This window comes from Lissotriton helveticus, chromosome 1_1 (assembly GCF_964261635.1).
Source record: "Lissotriton helveticus chromosome 1_1, aLisHel1.1, whole genome shotgun sequence".
Classification (NCBI taxonomy): Eukaryota; Metazoa; Chordata; class Amphibia; order Caudata; family Salamandridae; genus Lissotriton; species Lissotriton helveticus.
Window position 1 is genome coordinate 2,058,318,127 of NC_136057.1, and position 16,189 is coordinate 2,058,334,315.

A 16,189-nucleotide genomic window follows, 5' to 3' on the forward strand; every position below is an offset into this window, starting at 1 on the left:
CGAGTCTTCCCCAGCCCAGAACCCAGAAGGAGGTACGTGCCTTTATCGGCCTTACTTCTTATTGTAGACAATGGATTCCCCAGTATGCATTTCTAGCCAAGCCACTGATACAGTTAACGACACAGGAGGCAGCCGTATCGACTGTCCTCCATTGGACATCTGACCATACACTTAGTTTCAACGAGTTAAAGAAAGCCCTATGTCAAGCTCCAGTTCTAGCTACACCGAACTACAGTAAGCCTTTTACGCTTTTTGTTACTGAACGCGAAGGTACAGCATTATCTGTTCTCACACAAGATCAAGCAGGACAATACAAGCCCTGTGCTTATTTTTCGAGCACATTAGATCCAGTCGCCCAGGCGTTACCTGCGTGCCTCAAGTCAGTTGCAGCCACAGCACTAGCTATCAGACAAAGTGATTCCATAGTTTTAGGACATTCTCTGACAGTACAAGTCCCACATTCAGTAGAAGTTCTTTTAAACCGAACACAAACTCAGCACTTGACAATTGCACGTTTAACAGGTTATGAATTAACACTGTTCCAGCCACACATAGAAATCAGACGCTGCAACGTTCTGAATCCTGCTACACTGTTACCATCAGTTAATCCAAATCCTGACCCACATGACTGTGTGGAAGTAGTTAACATTACGACTAAGCCAAGACAAGACCTGACAGATATTCCGTTACCAGATCCTGACCTGACACTTTATGTGGATGGTTCATGTATGAGAACTAGTACAGGAGAACTAGTCGCTGCGTATGCAGTGACTACTGACACTGAAGTTATTGAAACACACCGTATTGACACCCTGTCCGCTCAGGCAGCAGAGCTAGTCGCTCTGACACAAGCCTGTATACATGCCAAGAACCTGAAGGTTAATGTTTACACAGATTCACGTTACGCATTCGGAGTTGTACACGACTTCGGAGTGCTCTGGCAGGAGAGAGGTTTCATGACTTCTCATGGAACCAAGATTCAGCATGGTCTCCTTATTCAAGCCCTGTTAGATGCCATACATTTACCGACATCTATTGCTATCATGAAATGCAAAGCACATACGAAAGTCACTGACATTATTTCCCAAGGTAATGATCTAGCAGACCGCACAGCCAAGCTTACAGCACAGACTCCAGACATTCCAGTTAATCAGACACATACTCCAGATCCGATTACATGCATGACAGTCAAAGACCCTACACAAGATGTCATAGATATCCAGTTACATGCTACTCCCGATGAAATCAAGAAGTGGTCTGAACAAGGAGGGGTCCAGACAGATCAAGGATGGTTAACGAAGGGTAGAGCCACATGGTTTCTCCCCGATTCTATGGTTCAAGTCATTATCAACACCGCACATAGTCCAGCCCATTTAGGAGAAAAAGCTATGTTAGATAGTATCCAGAACATTTGGTTCAACAAGCATTTACGAGCTGCAGCCAAGCAGAAAGTCCGTACCTGTATGATATGTTGCCAGTTTAATCCAGGTAAAAGTGTCCCGGTGGAACAAGGTGGTTTCCAGCCCCCTGACCACCCTTTTGAGGTCCTCCAGATGGATTATATTCAGATGGAGCGATGTCGAGGTTTCAAGTATGTCCTTGTAGTTGTATGCGCTCTGTCCAGGTGGACAGAAGCATATCCAGTCCCAGATTACACAGCCGCGACCACTGCCAAACAGTTGGTTCGTGAATTCTTCCCTAGATATGGACTCCCTAGAGTCGTATATTCTGATAACGGCCAGCCATTCTCATCTGAACTCATGAAGCACGTTTCCCTTTTGTTAGGGTACCAGTGGAAGTTTCATTGTGTACGCCATCCTGAAGCAGCCGGTCTCGTAGAGAGACATAATCAAACTCTGAAAATCCGCATTGCAAAAGTCTGTAAGGACAAAGGTGTAGACTGGCTAGTAGCTCTGCCAGTCGCTTTATTTTATATGCGCATGGTCGCACATTCCAGATCAGGTCTGTCCCCGTATGAGGTCGTATTCGGCCGCCCCCCTAACATGTGGGGTACTCCTAGACCCCGAAGTATTACCGATGTTTCATGTAATATGCTGACAGATTACCTAGCTTCCTTGATGTCTGCCCTCAACTCATGTCGTTCACAGGTTGCCGCCGCATTTCCAGACAATACCGAGGTGGCACCGCACGAGATCGTTCCAGGCTCCCTTGTGATGGTCCGGAATTTCGACAGATCAAGTCCGCTGGAACCACGTTGGAAGGAGCCACGCCAGGTCCTCTTGACCACCCGTACTGCCGTCAAGTTGGAAGGCAGGAAGGGGTGGGTCCACCTTTCTCATGTAAAACTTTTCAATGGATTGAAATCAGTCTCCAAAAACATTTCCAAGGATTGCCAGGATTCGAAAGATTGCCAGAACATTGTTTTAAAGGACTGTCCCGCACAAGACATTATTACAACCCCTCCCTTGTTAGAGAAAACTCCGCAACAGGAGTATAAGCTCAAATTAAGGTCTAGTAAAATAAGTCAGTCAGTTTGATTGTATAAGTCCTCCCCTAGGTGAAACGGTTAGATTGTTTCTGACATGTATAAAATAGACCCCCATAGTGAGAGAGTCAGTCAAAGTTCAATCAGATGTATCGTTTTTCTGAGTTTCATATTATTCATCAGCATTTTGATTTCCTGCACCAGCTATGCGTTCTATCTGTATTTACCAGTTCCTCATGTAAATATGTCTGCTAATGCTACAGTAGAGCACACGTTTAGTGATCTGCCTCCTCACGAATATTCTTACCGCCTTGCTATGCGTAACAACACATTTATCCGTATGTTACATTATTCACACCAGACCAGCAATGCCACTAATTGTTGGGTGTGTGGTCGACTCCCCCCTTTTCAGACACCGAAGGGAGTTCTGCCACTTTTTCCTTATCCTTTTTCACATAATGGTTCATGTGGAGCATGGTCCACGTTAACGTCATCCTCAACAGATATGTCTTTTCTTAACAGTACATGTTTTCCAGACAAGCAAGGTCTCCCCCACAGAACAGGTTTAGATCTAGAAAATGAAGTTTATAATTTAGGTAATTATTCGTCGAATTTCATGGTCCTGAATGTTCAGTCTGATACTACTCCAGACTTACCTGCTATTTCAGTACTACCAGTCAAAGGCGAATTATGTGTCCGTAGTTATGGTTCTGTACACATAGGTCATAGTGAATGTACTACTGTTATCAAGTATAGTGACAGTGGGAAATCTATTTTCAAAGCTTCACGTCATTCTTATTTTATTTGTGGTCAGACCGCATATGTCCGTCTGCCCCTCGATTGGGAGGGAACCTGTTACATTGCTTTCCTACTGCCACCTGTTTTCCTAGCCCCATCTGATTATCACAGAAACACACATCTAGTACACATTAGACATAGAAGGGAGTCCCCAATTGTCGATTATACTGAAACTACTCTAGAACAGTATACAGATTTCAATAAAGGTTTCTTCTTCTTTGTAGGACCTGTCCAGAATAGTAAACTGATCCGTAGGTTAACAAGAACCCTTGAAGCTGTAGTAAATGAGACTGCCTCTGCTCTAGGTAACTTAACCGAAGAACAATCTGCTATGAGATTTGTCGTTTTGCAAAATCGTCTCGTCCTTGACGTCATACTGGCCGATAGGGGCGGGGCCTGTAGAGTCATCGGATCTAGTTGCTGCATTTTCATTCCAAATAACGCGCCGTCTGTTTATTCAGCTATAACCAGACTCCATAAAATTGCCCATCTGTTACATCAAGATCCAGGCACCTGGACATGGTCCGGTTGGTTCTGGAATATAATTTCCGCATGGGGATGGAGAGTCCTGTCCTTTCTAAGTGTTGCAGTAGCGATCATATTTAGCTGCTGCCTCTGTATACAATGTGGCCCTGCGATTTGCGGCATTTGTGCTACCTCTTGTATTCCTAGTCCCAAGCCCCGTTCTAAATCCCGTTCCAAGACAATTCGAGACGAGCAAATGGTACTGTATGAAATGATAGACGGTATCATGAAAATTGATGTTTCCTGATGGAAACGTAGTGACAAGGAGGGAATGTGGAAAAGTAAATGTTGCCATGTTCTGTGTCCCTACGCCTCATCCATCATATGTTATGTGTGCATGACCAATATGCATATGTTATTCCCCATGCCTGATTAATGACGCAATTACAGTTGTGTCCACCTCTGGTATGTCATTTTCCAGTCCTCGTGAATACTACGAATATCAGGCCTATGTAAAGTTATGTTGCCACGTTTCCCAGTGTGCACGTTATTCCATTATAAAATCCCCGTTTCCAGGCCTCAAAAGGGCCCGGACCACAGATTCAGCTTCTGTCTCCTGAAAGCCTCGCTGAGGAGCGATACAGCCCCCACCTGTATCCTCGACCCTTCACTTACTTCCTGCCTCGCAGTGCCCGGTGCAGCTTGGCTCTGCCTCTGAGTCTGCCAAAAGTATGTTATAGTTCCAGCTATCAGTTCAGTCCTCCTCTCTGCATTCCTAAGCTACTGAACTGCATCAATAGTTTCCGTCATTGTCTAGCCTTCTCGTCTCCATGTTAGAGAAATACTGTATTTAATAGTCATTTAATATTCTTCATTACGCACTACATGTAGAATAATGCATGGTCCAGTCTTAGAATCAAGTTAGCTTTTCCCCTCATGACTTCTAGTTTATATCAACATGTTCCCTAAACATTAGATACCAGATAGGGTTTAGGTACATGTCGCTCCGACCCTCCAGACTCTAGTCTCTGCTCCTAGCACAGAGTTCATAGCCCCCAGCTTCTCCTAGTAACACGTCATTGCCAGTTTTCGCGCACCATTAGGTTAGAGGTCCCGGCTCCTTAGGTAGCCCCCTCCTATGTTTCCGCCCATTCATGACATATTCTGTTACGTTTTTCATCACATGTCTATGTATACTCCCAGTTACACCTCTTTTTACTGTTATCTTTCGCGACTGCTACGCGTCATGCCTTTCTGCTCCACCCACTGCTACGCCTACTGCAATGTAATGCTATGTGTTCGCGCTATGTATATATGCCTGTGTTTTGTTATTGAATGTTAGCGCGCTCATCCCAGACCTAGCCCCAGCAGCTGCTGGGCCTCTCTTCCCCTGTTGGGCCCCAGTTGTCCTGCTGGGCCCTGTCACTCTGTTCCTATGCAGGTTGTCCTGATCCTGTCCTTATGCTGTAATAAACCTGCAGAAGCTCCTACTACCTCGAATCTTGACTCTTATTTTATTGAGCTATCTGTTACTCATTTATACATTCAAAAATAGGGTATTATTTATTTATTTACCACAATGTCATCAGTGATGTCATCAGTGATGTCATCAGTGATGTCATTTGAGATGTCATCAGTGATGTCATCAGTGATGTCATTTGAGATGTCATCAGTGATGTCATCAGTGATGTCACTGACCATGTCATGAATGATGTAATATGTGACATGATCAGCAGTGGATTGCGGGTGCGCGATATATAGTTAGTACAACTAACTATATATGGAATTTCAATGGTTTTGTGTGAGTAAAATAAGGTTTTTTAAATGCTAATTCCTAACTATATATGGTGTATAACCTATGGTTTTTTCAGTGAATTTTCAAGGTTTTGTAAATGCTAATTCCTAACTATATATGCTCTATAACCTATGGTTTTTTCAGTGAATTTCATTGGTTTTTTAAAAGCTAATATCTATAGCTGTAAAATGTATTCATCTTTAAATCCAAAAATATATTTTATATGTTTATTAATAATTTTGTTTTAATATTTTTTTTGTTTCGCTCCCGGTCCGCGAACCGGGAAGCTTCCCGTTAGCTCAATTTAAAGCCGCGACCCGGTCCGCGAACCGGTAAGAAATCAACATAGTGACGGTATCGCGTTGCCGCGTAATGCGTCTTATGACGTACTGCGTTAGCGCACCCGGAAGTGCCCCGGGGCGCGGACCGAGGCGCGAAACACAGCACCCCGGAAGCGATCCGCGGCGCGTCGCGAAAATGCGACGTATCGCGTTGCCGCGTAATGCGTCTTGTGACGTACCGCGTTAGCGCACCCGGAAGTGCACCGGGGCGCGGACCGAGGCGCGAAGCGCAGCGACCCGGAAGCTATCCGGGGCGCGGACCGGAGCGCGTAACGTAAGCATAACAGGTCATGTGACTTGTTAATAACACTTTTCATTGGTTCATTTCACTTTTGGTTTCATAATGATGTAAGGCTAGGTCAGGTGACCTAAAAATAACACTTTTCATTGGTTGAGAAGTATTGTTTTTCCCAAATGATGAAAACCCCTCCTTCTTTCCTCACTCTGACTTTCATCATTGTGAGAGGAAGACCTTTACTACTATATGAGAAATGGCTTCATTGGTAGCTTCAGCTGGTGGACCCCCACCACCACCTCCACCTCCTCATGGGAAGAGAGGACCACCTCCCCAGGTCATTACCAACACTGAGGAGGAAGATGAAGAAATGGATGAGGAGGGAGAAGAACCACAGTTCTTAGAAGAGGTGCCCCGGGTTTCCAGAAAGAAAGCCAGTTTCATCTGGCAGTTTTATTCGATCCCTCGTGGCCAAAAAAAAGTCAATGCAAGGTATGTCACCTGCCGCATATGCAAAGAACAATTATCAAGAGGGACGGACAAGAAATATAGTTATGGAAATCACACAATGCACAGGCACATGACAAGGAAGCATCCACTAAATTACAGCCGGGCGGAAATAAGGGATATGCAGGACAATCCAAGACCAACTCCTGTGGCCAGACCAAGATTACCAATTTCATTAACACCAGAAGAGGCACGGGAAACTGTGCCAAATATACAAGAAAATTTTGGCCACATGATACACTCTTGTATGCACTGTCGTGCGTTGTTAGCGTGTGGCAACATGAGCATCAATGCACTCAACCTGGCGTATGAACACCATGATTGCCCTAACCGCCCCCAGTAATTTTTTTTTTGCTCCTGTTGAGCCCTTTTCAACGCCTGTTTTTTGTTGTTTCCCCCCCCAAAAAAAACCAAAAAAATATAAAATCGTACAAAAAAAACAAAAAATGTTCAAAAAAAAAATATATATATAAAACAACAAAAATATTTAAAAAAAAGTTATTTTCAGAACTACCTTCCCTTTCAAAAAAAATTGCTAGAATGTTTAGCACTCTGGCAAGCTCTATTTCTTTTGGTTCGCTCCCGGGTTAGCTTCCCGGTACGCGGACCGGGAGCTAACCCAAAAATAAAAAAAATAAAAAAAAGAGTAAGTATAAGGAAAGTAAACAGAGAGTGATGTTAAAAGAAAGACAGCTATAGGGAGTAAAGAAGAGATACTGTTTAATAGATATATTTACCGAAGAAAAGACGGAAGAGGGTATAATTGTGAAAAACAAAATAGATAACGAAGTGAAAGAAAAAAAAAGAGAGTATAACATTAACAAAGAAGAGTTTCTTGGAGAATGTGAGTGAATGTTCAAAATAAGATTAAAACATGAGGAATAACAGAGAGAAAAAATAGAAAACAGAAAACAAAAAATAACAGAAAAAGATTAATTGAAACAGCAAAGAAATGTAAGTAACATAGAGCCATATCATCAACATAGGCAAAAAAAGTTTTGCAGCTTTTATTGGCAGAAATGTGTCGCTAAAGCTGCTTTTGCGGCAGAAAACTGCCGCTAAAACCACTTTTGCACCAGTTTTTGCCAATAAAAAGAGCAATAATGTTATTGGCTGTATTCATAATATGCCCCTTAGTGTGCTTCAACTACACAGAGAAAGCATTATGAACAAGTAGTGATAGAGTGATCAGTCAAAGACACTAAGAGTAATAGAGACGGAGGGAGTGAACAAGAGTGAGGAACTATGAGAAGAGAGGGACTGAGAAAAAGAGTGGAAGGAGTTGAGTAAGTAGGTAATAGAGAAAGGAATGAGGGAAGTAGCAAAGGCAGGAAACTGAGGGTTAAAGAAATGAAGCAGTGGAACTAATAGTAGGTGAATGTGATAGAAATGTAACGAAAAGAGTACAAAGCATTTACCTTATAATTGTCGTTAAATTACTCACTTTTTGTTTTTATACTTTCAATCTGTGAAAGAGAGAACAAACATTTCAAAAATATTAAAACATGTATTTAAAAATTACAAAAGACAAGGGAAAAGATTGAAGGACAAACAGTTTTTCAACAACTTTGACACTTACAGAAGCTTCTGCTTCTCCAGGCCCCCTACACAGTCCTAAAGATATACATTTTAAACTAACAGTATCTTGATGCAGATGAAGTGAGGCCTATCTTAAAACATGGTGCATCTTTTGCATTGCTGTTGTCTCAGAAAAGTGTCGCAAGACACTAAAATTTTAAATAATTGCTTCAGGATGCCAATAAGATGTGTCCTATCCAGAGGTTTGTTTGAGGTGAGGCCTACTCAGGGTTGCAGATGAAATTTCGAGTTGTTGAAGAGAATAGAGGACATAATACATGTGAAGGTCTACCAATGAAGTGAGTCATGTCCACTGCACTCTTGAACAAAGTCCAAACCTCCTATGTTTCCCTGGACAGACCTAAACTTGATCTGCACAATGTGATTCGTAATGATAGGAAACACAGGTGATGTAATTGAAATACGTGCAATTTATTTTGCTCATTTCACAATCACATCACTTCTGTTTCCTTTGCTTAGGTATCTCATTGTGCAGATGTAGTCTAGCATATGAAAGAATACGCAGAAGTGCAGCACTGCATGCAACAACTTTGACACTTACAGAAGCCTCACCTTCTCCATGCCTCCTACACAGTTCTACATATACATCATAAATGCAAACAGTACAGAATTAATTATACATGTTAAATGGTTTATTTTTGCTGTTCTCAGAATGTATCAAAATTCACTAAAAACAGTGACTTGAAGGTATTCATCATATAACAGCGGGGAAAAAAAAACACAATCAAAATGATTGTGTTTAAAAAAACCATACAACATAAGAAATCAGAATTAAGAACTCCTTAAAGTTAACTTACTTTCCATGACGTCAAAGGATGTCCTATGAACAGCTTACACTCTTTTGTGCTGTTATTACTTTCAGCCCGCCACTTTCTGAAAGAAAATCTCCATCGTTTTTAAAAACATGTTACATGCAATAAATGACTTCTTGCTCTCTACCACAAGTTTCCACAAGGCCAAATCTTGTCAGACCCATTTATAACTCTTGGATTTCTTGTAAGCCAATCCCGTCATTTGGCATTTCCGCAACTTTCAGAATTAAAATGTTGAAGATCATTTTCACAATCCTGGAATAGTAATATCTTCCCCTTCTTGCTCAGTCATGTTCTACATTTCCTATGACACTGATACTGCTTACTATGAAGCAGACTTACACTAACTCTATGACTACTACAATTATTTAATTCTCTACATCACTTTCAATCACAAAGCAATGTAAAACAGTAGACAGCGTTGCAGACTTACATTCCCTCTACTCTATGTTTTGATTGGCTGCTTCAATTAGCTTATAAAAAGAAATAGTTTTTCTGAACTCATTCAAAGTGCACTTATTTCTCCATGACGTCCAGTCTTATGGTTAGAACTTATGTCTCTGAACTACACTTATCCTCAAGGCCAAATTGTGTAGGAGCCATTAGAACTTCTTGAAATTCCACAGAGCACATCCCAAGATTATTTCCCTAAAATTTTGGTTTTAAAAACACCAGGTAAGAGTTTTTAAGGTCATACGGCAATTTTTTTTTGAAAATTAAAACAGAATCGTTGCAGAATGACCAGCCATTTCTAGACTTTAAATAAGCTGTGTAATGTCTTGATGTTATTGAAGGGCCGTCATGATATATAATTGCTGCAGTTACAAAAGTCCTTCCTGATATTGACAACTGCGAAGCTACAAAATTTTTAATTAAAGTTGTCAATTTTGTTCCATCAGGCCTACATCGTTGGAACATTAAAATGACATACTGGCCATATGTTCGTATAAATAATGTGGACATCATTTCAGATTTACATTGGCTACACTCCATGTTGTGATCAGCTGCTTTTACTAGCTTATTAAAGGAGACTGATTTACTGTCTGGCAAAGTTAAATATATAAATCTTTCTGAGTCTACACTAGTAGTACTTGATACCATACAGTTCTCGCAGTCATGCTGCCATTGATAAGAAAGCCCAAACAGCTGATCTACATCTACACCTTCAGCATGCAATACATCAAGCATATACATTAAAAACTCCTGACAATCTTGCTGAATATTTTGAGAGAATTGTGTTTGGCCTGAACATCTGTCTAACAGATTTCGAATTTCAGACACACTTTCTATGTTTCTTCTATCAGTGCTACATTTCTCTAACACAGAATTTAACAAACTGCAAAATCTTTGATCAGAATTGACCACAATCTCTTCTTTTACATTTTCTAGAGAAAACAAAACATTAACCACTACATTAGCATAGCAGTTGACACCAGAACTGTTTTCAAATTGAAAACCAACAACATCTTCAACAGAATCCTTTTTGTTTCTGCTTGTAATTTTAGGTTCATCGACTTTTCGTCTTTTTGCTACAACCTCCCCAGTATTGGTCACATTTCTTCGTTTACGGCCTACCACACGTTTCTCAAACAAAGGATACTGAGGCAAATGTGACGCATACTCTCTTCTTAACCTATTGTATTCCTTAACACAATCTAGATCCGCACAAATGTTTGTGACATCACACTCAATCAAGTACAATCCCGATAAAGTTCTAACTCGTGACAATGCCACATATGCCATACCCTCCTTGAACACAGAACTGCCAATATTCACCAATGCACAGTCTACACTTAAACCTTGCGATTTATGGATTGTCACCGCATATGCCAAGCAAACAGGAAACTGCTTACGGCGAACATATAAGTCTTTTACAAGCAAAAATCTAGCAGAGCAACGACCAATTAGCTGTACTTCCTCAATGCCATCAAATTTAATTTTTAAAAATTCAATTCCATCTCTATTTCTGTATTTTACAAAATCAACAACATTACCCATTGATCCATTTACCAGACCTCTTTCAACATGTAAATTCCTTCTTAAAATTATAAGGCAGTTCAAGCACACATTCAGAGTCTTTTCAAAACCTGCAGTTTTAGATATACTCTTCTCTAATGAATCCAATTTTGTTTTCAGATTCTCAGACAAAATAATTGTTGATCCCATATGCTCTACTCTGTCAATAGCTTCCAGTTTCACAATCTCTTGCTTTTCTAAATGCAACATTTTGTTGTTGAATTTGGCACATTCTGCAAGAGTTGGCATCAAACATATTCCAGATTTCTTATCAGTAATTTTCTGAAAAATATTCTCAGGCACAACATCTTGTTCTGGATATAAATTTGACAGTAATCGTGCATGTAAAGCTTCTTTCCCATGCTCGGTCACTTTTCCAATTCTAACATCTTGTAGAATAGTCTTGTAAACGTCATCCTTCGCCTGACGCATATTTTCATGCAGTTCAGCATAATTGAAGTTTAACCATATATTGACGTTGCCAATGCTGCCTAGGCACTTCCTGGTATCTTCATGCGTGAGCATTTTGAACACAGGTTGCCCTTTCACTGGTGTCAGCTGCAGAAGATCTCCGAAAACAATGATGTGTTTGCCACCAAATAACACATCATACTCTGTTTTGAGAACTTCTTGCATTCTCAAATGCACAAAGGCAAGCATGACATTGGAAACCATGCTTACTTCGTCAATGATAAGAACTTTCATTTTCCTCAAGATTCTTGAAACTTCAAAACAAGCATCTCCAGATAGCTTGTGATATTGTAATTTGTTGTCATGCTCCACTGGCAGCATCAGTAAACGATGTAAAGTAATCCCTTTAATGTTATGTGCTGCCAGTCCAGTTGGAGCGGTGACAACACAAGACAGCGATGACTCTGTCCTTTCCTGCAAATAGCATGAAATTGCTTTAATGAGGAAACTTTTTCCAGTTCCCGCTTCTCCACTCACGTACAGTCGGACAGGCTTCAACGACGTACATGAGCACTCTTTCTTGTCATGACTTAATCCATGATCAATTTGCATGGTAACTTCGTCATATATTTTCCTCTGCTCAACGTTGAGTTGTCTTTCCAACTCTTCTAAGTTAACCGCATCCTCCTGAGCATGTGCCATGGCTCTTTCCACTTCATTCATGGCAGTGGCAGCTTCATTTTCGATAACAGGTCCTCCTAGTGGATCCTGACTCAATGAAGCAGAACTCTGACTGTCCTGAGAACTGTCTCTGGCAATCTCGGCTGCAATCGTTGCTTCCTGCTCAATTTCCGCATTCAACATTTCTACATATTTGGGAAAAGCAGGACATTCTATGGTCTCCTTGGCGACATTGAAAGAGTCTTCGTAACAGAGGAAATCTCCAAGCAGTTCCTCTTCTGCACGCCAAGGCTTGAAAAGTTGCAAAAGTGCTAAATAGAAAAACTCCTTTTTTTCAGGAGATTCGCCACTCAATTTTCGATGGTTTACCAAGTGGCATTTTCTTTGCTTGACCAGACATCCCTCACTTCCTATTACAGCATACACTCCTTTCTCAGTATCTTCTTTGATGTTCCTCTTGAATATGTAATTTTGAAGAACCTCATACAGACAAACATTGTCGAGGTGACTGCTTCTATTTGGATGATATGTATCCAACATGTTGGTCTTCAAAATGTCGGTACTGTTTGGCTCCTTTTCCGCCAAATACTCAATTTCCCGCACAGGTTTCAGAACTCGATTACGCGTTGCAGCAAGACCAAGACTCGCCCAAACGATACTCCTGGACTTGGCATAGAGACTTGCTGAAGACAACCGGTCAGAGCATTCGTAAGCTCCAATTTCTCGATGCGACAACATCTTCAGACTGAAACTGTACAACTTCTTGCTGAGGCTCTTTTCATGGGAAATGTCCTCCCACATATCCTTCAATTCTGTCTTCTCTTTTTTGGTGATGTAAGACGTCACATACCGAGCCACAGCCATACAGTTATCAGCCACAAACTGTATATCCATGTTAGCATTCCACATGGACAAAATCACCGGGTTGTAGTTGTTGATGTACTTGGACTCTTCGTTCCTCTTCAAATTGTATGTGTTTTTAGGTGATTTCTTCATGACATTATGTCGCAGCGAAGACTGCTTACTCTTCCTTTAGAAATCACCGGTCGTGGAAAGCCGAAACGACATTTGGTGTAGAACTTGTCCTTGTTTCGGAATTTACGACGGCAGTACTTTCCACATCGATGGCTTTGGAAACGCAGAACTTTTTCTCTTAGGCTTTTCTTCTCCTTTGCGTTTGGAGCAGCACACGTAGAATACTGTTGGATGAAACTCATCACTGAGTCTTCTGGATCCGTTCCAAATTTAGGTGCATCCTTGATCCACAGCAACATATGTATATGAGGAGCACCTCTTGCTTGGTACTCCTTTCTCCAGAAGAAATCCAACACCTCTCCAAGAGGTGGATTCTTCTTATTCATGATGAAAGACATCATAGCTTCAAATCTATGATTGAAGTACCTACATACATTGACTGGATCCAAAGAGCACAGTTCTCCGGGTGTCTTGAATTCGATGTTATCTACGTTAGCATTTGCCTCTCGTAGAAATTCAAGTAAGTCTTCCCAGCCATACTCGGCACAGCTCAGAGTGAGGAACCATGTGGGAGTACCTAAGTTCCTCAGCATACATTTTAAATCACCATGACGACGGTACCAGTACTCATTAGTACCACGCTGACACGCCATGAGATTAATCAGGTGAGAATCCAAAATACTGTCTTGGACATTGACTTTATCCATAAAGTCACTTGCCGAGATGTTTTGCATGTGTATACCACTTTTCAAGATGTGGTTCACTGCATATGACAGTCCAGACAGATCGCTTTCAAACAGGAGATGAAACAAATAGGGAATGCATTGTCGAAACCTAGCATCTCCTGCATACAATCGCAAAGTCCGGTATTCAGAAGCAGGAATTTGATGAGGTCGCTCATCATATCTTCCTCCCTGACCTGTTGGAAAAAGCTGTGGGAAACACCGAGCTTCCAAACTTTCCTCCCAAACACTAATGGGACTCCCTTTGGCTTGTTTCATTTGAAACAACTCAATAGCATTCCCCATGACTTCCTTGGAATGCAAAGGATGAACACTATAATGTTCATATATTTCTTCACTAGTAGAGGGTTCTACTTTCTCAATTTGACCAGCACACAAATCGCTATCCTCTTCCTCACTTACTTCCTCTTCTGCAACATATACATTCTTATAGTATTTATTATTTTTTTTCAAATACAATGTTGCCTTTTTAACTTTCCTAACATCTACTAAATCTTGCCATATTTTCTTATTCTTTGTCGGAACCCCATTAACTAAGATAACCAGAGGTTCCTCTTCCACTTTTTCTACTCCAATTGTGTTAATGTTTTTCTTCAAATCTAGAGGCAAATAAACAACTCTTCCCTTTAATCCTCTCTGTAAATCTGATGGAGGCAATTTCCCTGTCTTTGGCTCCATTCTTACAATAGCCTGAAAGGGATGGATACTTTGAATCAAAATAGATTCATAAGTATTTAAATCCTTCAATTCAGAAGGAATCTCAACCAATTCCAGATTATTATGAACTGCTCTAGCAGGCATCTGGTTTTGATTTAATTTGCAACAACAATAAGTACACACACGTTGATCAAATCCCAAATCAAAACAATTTTCTACCATCAAGTATGTTGCAAAATCCTTCCATTCACTATTATTTTCCCTTTCACTTTTTGCATATAAATCCACTAACTTAGTCTGATTCTTATAATAAGTGCGTCGACAACACACACAAGTGAAATTAGGCCTCTCACTTGATTTCACCTGAAACGTCGCAATTTCCCTCTGGAAATTATCTGTACTGGAAACCTGTACACTATCTTCCACATTACCCTCTTCTTCTGGGTCAATTTCAACATTCTCCTCTTTACTTCCAAAGTAACAAAACTCAATTTCTTCACATATGTTCTTCACATCTATTTCAGAACCATGCAAAAGAGCAGCGCATAATTGTTTAAGCATAATTGCTGGACTCTTAGCATAATACAACATTCTAACTAATTTCCTCACTTTATTATGATGCACTGCTAGCATCCTGAAATGATGAAAAACACTCTGGCATACTCTCCTGGAAAGACAAGCCAGTGAATGACCATGCAAACCTGTCACTTCTCTCACTCTGCAAGGATCTAATTCTTGCAACAACCTTATTTTCTGCTTCAAACTTTTCTTATTAAATGACCGTACAAAATCACAAAGCAAATTGATGGAATCCTGTCGCACACTGCAAATACTACTACACTTCCAGGTGTACACAGGACCCTTAGCACGTCTTCCTAAAACCTCATTACCTAACACCTCTTCTGTCTCTGTTGTCACAAGTTTTTCTTTTTCAACTGGACAACCATCTTTCACTTCATAAGCACGACCACTGGTGTCAACTGCATGCACCAAATCATTATCCTGGAAATAACTCTCCTCACTAAAAAATGCCTCACAGCTTGAACTATGCATCCATTCTCCAGAAAAAAATTCACAAAAATTACTACGATTAACTATTCTCTTCCATCTACTATTTCTTTTGAAATCATAAATTGCCTTCCTAATTCTATTGATTATCAAAATAAATAACTTACGTTTAATTTCAAATGCCTGATCAATAACTTTCTCAACTTTTTTTTTCTCTTATAAAAAACCAGTTTCTGTTGACCTTTCTTAATATTTTTTAACAAATTGCCAATTATCCTGTTGCGGAACATTCGTTTACGAATGTCCCTAAACTGTTGTTTCCTTCTACTATCATGCACAGAGTTATCTCTTGCTCTAGCAGTAACATTTTTGATTGGCCTTTCCTTTCCATTTGATTTGCTTCTCTTTTTATGGACTGAAACATTTTCTGTAGTAATATTTTTTTTACTACACATATTTCTTATGAAATATTTTGTGCTCTTACCCGGTGCTTTCTTCGTGACTTGACAAATCTTTTTGTTAGAGGACTGCTGCTTATTTTGTTTCACCTGCTGTCTTTGACGTTTTGCAGCCTTTCTCTGTCTTTCTATTGTTGGCATGGTGAAATCTTGAAATGATCTGCAGTTGAATCTGTGGTAAAATATAATAAAAAATGTTATTAACCATTATTACCAAACAGTAAATCAATAACAATGATCAA